Here is a 9,249-nt window from a genome sequence, read left to right as displayed (position 1 = left end):
GGACTATCTTCATAGTGGAGAGCTGGTTCATTATATTGCTGACCTCATTCATGTGCTGAGCCACAAAACTACCATTTTTGAACTTAAAATTCACAAGTCGTCTTATCAGGAAGATTTTATTACCAGCTGTCTTCCTCTCATATAGCCCTTCCAATTTCAACCATAGGCTAGCAGCTGAGGTCTCCGTAGACACATGGTGGAATACAGAATCATTCAACCATTGTCTAATAAACCCCATCGCCTTCCGGTCCAACTTCTTCTAATGATCATCAGACATATCCTTGGATTTTACTGATATGCCTAAAATTGGAGAATATAAGTCCTTGCAATAAAGAAAGTCTTCCATCTTAGCTTTCCATATGGTCCAGTTAGAACCATTGAGGCTGATCATCCTTGATGAGCCTCCTTCCATAATTCAAAAATCGATCCCACTCCATTCAATGAACTTAGCTTTGATACCACTTTATTGAGGGCCTTACACAAAACCTTAGGATCTAGCCTCCCAAATCAAATCAGAATTATGGGATAATAAAGTAATAAAATAAATCAAAGCATAAACTACACCACACAAGAGATTTTACGTGGAAAACCCTCAAAGAGGTAAAAACCATGAGACCTCGTCCAGATCAACAATCCACTATGAAGTAGAATGTTACAACCTTCTTCAGTCACGCAAGAGTGGATAAACAATAAGAGAATAAAAGAAAAACAGAGAGATCTCACCGATCACAAGGATGTAGAAGCATTGAGATGTCAAGTGTAGAGTAGATAACCTCTACGAGCATAACCTCCCTTCCTCAAGCTTCCTCTCTCTCTTTCTCTCTCTCTCTCTCTCACCTTTGATAGCCCTAAACCCTTAACCAACCCTTGTAAAGCTTTAGAAAACCCTCTTGTATTGCCTATAGAAGCCCTAGGTACCCCTATTTATAGTTTATACAACTCCCTTTCGTACCTCTTGCGAAATCGCCTCAAATTTCTGCAGTTCGCACAAGATCCGGACTCAAATCTGCGTAACCTCGACTGGTCGAGCAGGTTCTCGACCGGTCGAGCACCCCCCTTGACTGGTCGAGCACCCCGGAGAAAATTCATCAAATGGTCGCTGGACTTTGAGTCGAGCCCCACTCGACCGGTCGAGCGCCACCCATGACCGGTCGAGCAGCCCACTTGACTGGTCGAGTAGCGCGATGAAATACTCCAAATTTTTAGCCCGCTGCACTGTCTCTCCCATGAACTAAGGAGGAAAACCCCATCAAATCTAAGAATGTTAGTGAATAGAATCTACACGTGGATTTCAGTTGTAAGTATGATAGAATTAAGATTCAACTAAAAGAGAAGAAAATATACAAGTAAACCAAGATCCATGGCTTTGGCAAAAAGCTTGAAGGGATCTCCTCATCTTTAAGGAATCTTTTTTTATCCAATGTTCTTTTTGAGAATTATATGCACCCTATATGAAAATCCTACCCTAAAATATTGAGTTTTACATCGTTTGATCGCAACTTTAATACCCATGGTTGGGCTAGATTGGAATTCAAGTTTAATTGATGATCTACACCTATGTTTGTAAGAAAATCATGCAAGGCTTGGAGATTATTCTACAAGAGGAGACGTAAGGTTGTCAACCTCTTATCATTGTTGATGGAATTCAATAGAACGAAGCTAGACATGGTGGATGGCGAGTCGACTCGGCAATAGCTAGAAACCCACTCTACTTGCTGAGTCTAATTCAGGATTAACTTCCTGAATCTGATTCAGGATTAAACCGGGGTGCTCCCAGAGCTTCAGAGACATACAAGGGCAGCAAACACCCTCCTCAAACGGACCCATAATCGACCCGACCTCAGCTCAAGCGAGTTAAGTTAGCTTGACTCGTTTCAAGGAAAATTAATTTTCCTTCTTCTCTTTCTTCTTCTTCCCTACCTCTTTCTTTCTTACTTTCTTTCTTTTTCTTTCTCCCCTACTCTCTTCCCGTCGAATTCAGCAACTAGAGCACACACAACAAGTTGTTGAAATCTCAACAATGATTGAAATAGCAAGTCGACTTGCTGCTCGACTCGATAAAATTGAGAGAAGACCCACAACTCTTCTCCCCTCCCCTACACCTTCTTCTTTCATATTTGAAGATCTGGAATGAGCCTGGACTAGCAACAATCAGCCCCAACATTTGGAAAGAAAAGCTCAAACTCAATATGAGTCACACAACGAGTAACAAACTCGACCACGACTCAATAGCATACCTATCTCTCTCTCTCTCTATTTCTCTCCTTCTTTCTCTCTTTCTTACTCAGCATTATAAAAAGCCTAGTGTGAAGGGGGACAACCCCTTTTATAGAGTTCAAACTCGAATGAGTCAGTTCGAGTCGAGTCTTGAATGGTGCGACAGACGAGTTGCAATCCATGTGAGTTAGTTTTCTTAGCCTCTCAAGGGTTGAGATTGGTTTGGAATTTCTAATCTCTTAAAAACAAAGTCTGGGTCAAAGGAAACAAAACCAAATGGTGGCTGTTTAAGGTCCTCACAATCGAGGAAGATGCCTTCACCTCTAATGGCTATTTTCATGCGGTCGGGTAATCTTAGGATATGAACATTCTGGATAGCTTAGATGAGTCCCACATAGCTTGTGGGACCCACTTTTTAGGTGGACATGATTAATATTTCAGTGGGTTCTACAATCTCTCTTTCCCCACGTTCTTCTCGTGTTCTGGCAAATGCACATGGGGGTGTTATGATGGAAATTATTTTGATTAAAAATATTTTATATAAAAAATTATATATAAAAATATATAAAAGGTTTGTGAAAAAACTTAGTTTTTTGTGTTTTGGGAATAGTCCCATATCAAAATGGAGAGAAGGAATTTTTTTCTTAATAAGTAGGGTATTAAGTACCTTTCTATTTTCTGGCTAAATCAAAGAAGTAATGAGATTTGCATGTTCCGATGTGAAGCATTGGAACACTTGCGCACGTGCGCATGCGCATAAGCAAGGGCTCGGGCATGTTTACATACACGGTCATGGGCATGTGAGGCAGTGTGGCTGTAGAGGCACCAATGGCGCACTTTGCACTTCGTATGTGGCCATCATGTCGTAGATGGGTCATTCTCTTATGACCTTACGCAAACCGGCGTAAGACAGATGCAAGTCCCAGTGTGACAATGGCTTAGAGAGATGGGTTAGGTGGTTGGATTCAAAGTGCTTTGGGTAAGAGGTCTGAGAGAGACCTATCCACCTTTTATAGGGGTTAAAACTAGCCATTTAAGAAGCCTAGTGAATCTGCTCATGCAGTAATAAACTAGACCATGTAGAAACTTCTGCATGTGGCTATCTTAATAGTCATAAATAGCTAGCCACTGAGTCCAAATGGCTAGTATGCAGCTAGTTTTCCCACATGCAAAATGGTAAAAAAACTGCCAAATAACGGCTTATTTCTCACCAACAGTCAGAAATGGTCAATTATAGTTATGACCCTGGACCAAAATGTCCAGCTATCCTAGCCTATATAAATTGAGCTTTGCTGGTTCATTTTAACATCACAAACCATTCAAATCATTCTCTCATATGAACCAATAAAGCTTCAAGTGGTTTCTAATCAAACCAGCAGGTTCAATACGAACCTAAGCTAGCAAGTCAACAAGAACTAGACAAGTGTAGTAGTCTAATCTGACAAAGATATATTTCATTTTGTATCTTTCTCTCTGACTTGGGAAATTTCCTTTAAGTTTTCATCTTTCAGAAAATTGTGTTTACAGAGTTCCACTAGTGGTTTCTTCTTGCTTACTAAACATAGAACCACATACAAGCTCATCGTATCCAATAAGCTATTTGCTTGTAACCCGTAAGTAGTCTCAATTACTTTGAAAAGGGGCGAATAACACTTTAAGGATAGCGTGATAACACATGCTTCAGTCTGTCCTTAATATTTTTGATTTCTTTCCCTTTTTTTTATAGTAATTAAAATCTGTAATTTGAGAATATCAAATTCTCAATAGGGGGAGCATATGCTGTTAGGATGCGCTTTGTACACTAGAGATGATCCGAAGTGGACATGGATGGCCATGATCGAATCTTGGTCGTAACAACTAGAAATTGTTGGTGAGAAAGAAACGGTTTGTTTCTTGTTTTCTTGAAAGATCTAAATGAAACAATTCAGACGGTTGTGATCTACATCTACGGACAATCGAGATGAATGGAGAATTTCCCTCTAGATCACTTTGCAATGGAGATGAACCTTCAACTTCAAATTTCTTCCTTTGCTCGCTAACAACATTCGTATTTGAACAGTTTGCATGCATATGCATGTTCACAAGTGAAAATGCACGGATTCAGTTGAATTTGAACCCCGCACATGATGGATGGTCCAAATCATTAGGATCCACGCTCACGTGGCCACATTAATTGGCAATCGCTTGATCATTTCAAAAGTCCTAGAAGCAGGAATGTCAAGTTGAGGAAGACAACCCCGATTCTTGACGTTTAGTCGTGTTTGACCCGATCAGTGCCTGCTGACCTGGTTGACCTTAAGTTGTTTTTAAGGAATTTTGACCATACTAGCCTCATAGTATCGTGAAATGCCCTAAAATTTTGACCTCTTAAATATATTCTTTGGTTGGCCTTCTGATCACTTTTTGGAGAATTAGTAGATAAAAATAGCATTGCTTTGGAACTTAGTTCCTGTACAGAGTTTCTTTTTCTTTTTTCTTTGTTATTTTCCTGGAGCTTCTTCTTCCTTTTCAAACATGTTTTCTAGGGAACCACTACCACCCATTTCAACTGCATTTTCCGGCGTATGTTCACTGCTATAAACTTCTTTAGCGTATGGGTACCACTAACAACTTCTAAGGCCCTAAAAAAAATGTTGTTTTGCTTCAATGACCACATTTCTGAAAGATAGAAGCCACTGATATATGGAAGATATTTTAAATAATTTCTTTTTTGTAGAATAACATTTTCTTACAGATGGAAGCCACTGTTGGTTATGGATAGAGATGGATGGCCATGGTTGTTGTTTTCGTGGGGAGAAGTGATTGTTGAAAGGGATTTAGGGTAGATAAGAAAGGTTGTGGTTGCCATGTAGAATACAGTGAAGGAGATATAATTTGGATTTTATAATGTATTGCCTTGGTTGAAGTGGTTGTTATGTGTTAAGAGTATGAGTTGTCTATGTTAAGGGTCTTAGTGTTAAGGAAGGATTTAGATCTGGGTTGTCATGTGTTAAGATTATAGGCTGTCATGTGTTAAGGGTTTGGGTCGTGGTTATCATATTCTAAGTGTCTAGGTTATCATATGTTAAGGGCTTGAGATATGGTTGTCATGTGTCAAAGGTATAGGTTATCATGTGTTATGGGTTGAGGTTGTCATGTGTGAAGGGTCAAGATTGATACACAGTAAACTAGACCCTTAATACATGACAAAATTAACCCTTCAAAAGTAATGGCTATGGTACCAATGATTACAACCCTTAACACATGACAACCTCGACCCTTTAAAAGTAATGACTAAGGTACCAATGGCTACAGACTAAAACCATAGCTATTATCTTTTTCCTACGAATTTAATCCGTAACCTTTGGTCATTTTTTTGTAGTGAATGCATGATGACCTCGACCCTTAAGACATGGCAACCTCGACACTTAATACATGATAACCTTGACCCTTAACAAATGACACTTAATATATAACAACCTCGACCCCTAACACATGACAACCTTGACCCTGACCCTCAACACTATAATGATGTTGTCTGTGAGGCACACTATCAAGTATGTGTTAAGGGTTGATATTTTCTTGTGTTAATGGTCTAGGTTGTCATGTTAAGGGTTATGGGGTCTACCATGGGATATGTGTCGAAGACCTACTCCGTCCATTACATTCAGAATTTAATTTAATTTCATGCTTGGTTTTCAATATCATTGCTTTTATGGCCAAAGAATGAGTTACATCCATAGATAAGGTGGACCCCGCCATAAGAAAATAGTTAGGAGTGAACGACCACCAACCACTATTATTGGTTGTTATTGGCCATCGTGATGTATATAATTTATCAATGTCGTATATATATCTTAACTGAGAAATTTAGAACATTAGCCCCAAAAGGAGGCTGGCCAAAGGCTTAAATGGCCTACACCATAAGAAATAATGGTGATTAAACTCCTACTATTGAAAACTTCTTAAATGAACTACACCACAAGAAAACTTCTTAAGGGTGTTCGTACATTGTTCATGGGGTCCACCATCACATATGTGTGGAATCCACTCCATCCACTAACTTCAAAATTTCATGAAAGGCCATGGTTGGAAGTATGATCAAAATCTACCACTCGCATTGACTACATCACAAGAAAATAGTTCGTATCAAATGGTTGCCATTAGAGGTTATCAGGTTTTATGGGTCACACAAAGATCATATTAGAAGGAAGTTTGTATCTTTCCATACAAATAGAGGGCTACAGAAAAAAAATGAACGGATTGGATTTAGGTTCCAATATGCCCAATAAAAAATCCTGTCCATGTCACTTCCTTGGGATTGGATACTACGTAACTTATTCTTCACTCAAAATCCATACAACTACTAATCCAAGTACATAGGTAATTTAGTTTGAAAACTTTTAAAAATATGTTAGCATACTACCCTCGGAATATTTGAAACTTTCCTTCCTTTTTGAGATTGTGACCATACCAAAGTGCTAGTACGATCAAAATCCTTTTTTTTTAATTTTTTGATTGTTATGGGGCCCACCGAGGATCAATTGTATGTTCTAAACTATCCACTACATGCACCAGCCATATATGTGTTGTACAAGATTATCTATCATTTGGACACCTAAGTGGACCACACATCATATAATTTCATCCGTTTATTATGATTTAAGTGGTTTTAATGGTCAGATCGCTCCTGGATTGATCTGGATTGCTCCATAGACTGCCCAAGTTGTTTCTAGTCTAATTTAAGTGGATTTAGGTGGTCAGTTTCAATATCCGATGGTTTGATAAGTGTGATCAGGCACTGGATCATCCTAGGACAAGTTATGGGTACGATGGATTGTGGATCTTGCGATCAGAGTCCCAAGACTAGTAATGTATTGTTAAAATATTATAATTGGATGTCATAAAGGGTTTCGTCTTGTTCATATTTCCAAAATATAGTCTGTGCAAGTTATTCATGTTTCACTTACTCGTAAATTCACAATTAAAATAATTTTTGTATTGTAAAATCATCGAGGACTCTTGAAACCCGAGTTTTGCAAAATAAATAAATAAATAACGGTGTTACAATCCACACCCTATAAAATAATTTTGTCCTCGAATTTTTTTATCATTTTATCCTATATATGAGTGAGGGCATTCCAATTCATGTTATTTAAGTTTCTTTGGTATTCTTCGTAGTAGGTTCATGTGTGTACAAGTGTGTATATTAAACTGCACAACTTAGCTTCTTATAATCTACCCACTTAAAATAAAAATTTCACCGTTCAGATTCAAGATGTATATCTCAATCGCCAATATTACATTAAAAATCAATCATGAAACTTTTATCTTATCCAAGCACGACGAATTTACTTCATTAACTACCAAATCAATATGAATTTCGTGATCATCTAAGGAAGTGGGGCTTAGACAAATTCTGATCGACTCCATAAACTTTCTTATGGGAGAAGCTATAGTGAAGGGTGTATTCATTTGGCTAGTTTACAGTTCAAAATTTTCTACCATTGAGCAGGCTATAAATGGTAAAGTAGCCCTAGTAGGAATCTACCATTGCATTGATCTCAAGTTCTTCAGGATCAGGTTCTATTAAGGCAAAGGCTAGTGCCTTAGTATTCTTATTTGAGGCTTGGCCTCCCTGTTTTTGAGATTGAGGTTGTACACTCTGTAAGAGTTTTACAACTAACGGATTCTATAGCGATCAATTTCCTGACTGTGGAGGAATAATGCCCCTAGCTCTTATCTTCTTGTAGCAATGTCTGATCCAATGACCTTGCTTTCCACAATAGTCACAGATGATAACTTGATGTGAAGCGGGGGTGATGGATGTGTGAATCTCACCCTCTTCTCTGTCATTGGTGGTGTGGGAGATGTCAGCCTAACTCTGCCCTGACTCTTTAAGAGGCATCCGTGCCTAAACGAGGCATTCATAGTCCTTCTCTACCCATAGAGCCTCATCTACCACTTCTGAAAATTTGGTGAAATTTACAAAACACAATTCTATCATGATTCTGGGTCGTAATGTTGGAAATAATAGGCCACATAATGCATTGGATACTTGATTAAGGGTGTTGATGATTTGGATCGGCAACATGGGTATTATGTAGGGCGCACAACTTGTAGCATGAACACTATCTACATATATCCTATCGTAGTACCATTCCTTGTTTGTAGTTGGAATCATATGGGAATTGGTAACCATCCGTTGATGGGTAGGATGTTGCCGACCGACCTAATTTCGGTGATCTTATAGTTAATGGAAGATGAACTTTCAAATGGCCTTGAAATCACTTCATTTAGACACCATTTAGTTTTCCAAAAGTGGGCGCAAATTTCATCATGGCATTTATCACCGAATGAAATATCCAAATAAATGAACTTTGGGCCCACTTTTATGAAATCAAATGGTGTCTAAATGAGATGATTCTAAAGCTATTTGAAATTTCATCAAGTTACCTTTCCAACAAGTAGAGGATCACCAAATCGGACATGTAATGAGGGAGTTATGACCATTTTCATAGGATCGGCGATCTAAAGTGCATACCAGTGATTTATACTCCTTGATGAACTTTGGGCTCAATTTTAGGCAATCAAATAATGTCAAAATGAGGTGATTTCAAAGCCATTTGAAAGTTTATCAAATTTCTTATTTAACGAGTATAAGATCGCCCAAATCGTATATGTAACGAGGAAGTTATGAATGTTTTCATTGGATTAGCGATCCATAGTGCGTATCAATGATCTGTAGTAAGGTACGCTGATATTTAGTATGGATTGCTGATACTTATTGTGGATTACAGATTTGATGAAAACAGTCATAACTCCTTTGTTAAATGTTTGATTTGGGCAATCTTATTGGAAAGGTAATTTGATGAACTTTCAAATGGATTTAGAATCACCTCATTTGTACATCATTTGATTGTCCTAAAGTGTGCCTAAATTTACTTTAGGTAGTTGATACTCACCGTGGATCGCTGGTCCCATGAAAAAGGTCATAACTCCCTTATTACATGTCTGTTTTTGATGATCTTGTACCTGTTGGAAAAGTAATTT

Source organism: Magnolia sinica, chromosome 1 (assembly GCF_029962835.1).
Source record: "Magnolia sinica isolate HGM2019 chromosome 1, MsV1, whole genome shotgun sequence".
Taxonomy (NCBI): Eukaryota; Viridiplantae; Streptophyta; class Magnoliopsida; order Magnoliales; family Magnoliaceae; genus Magnolia; species Magnolia sinica.
This window is presented reverse-complemented; position numbering follows the sequence as displayed.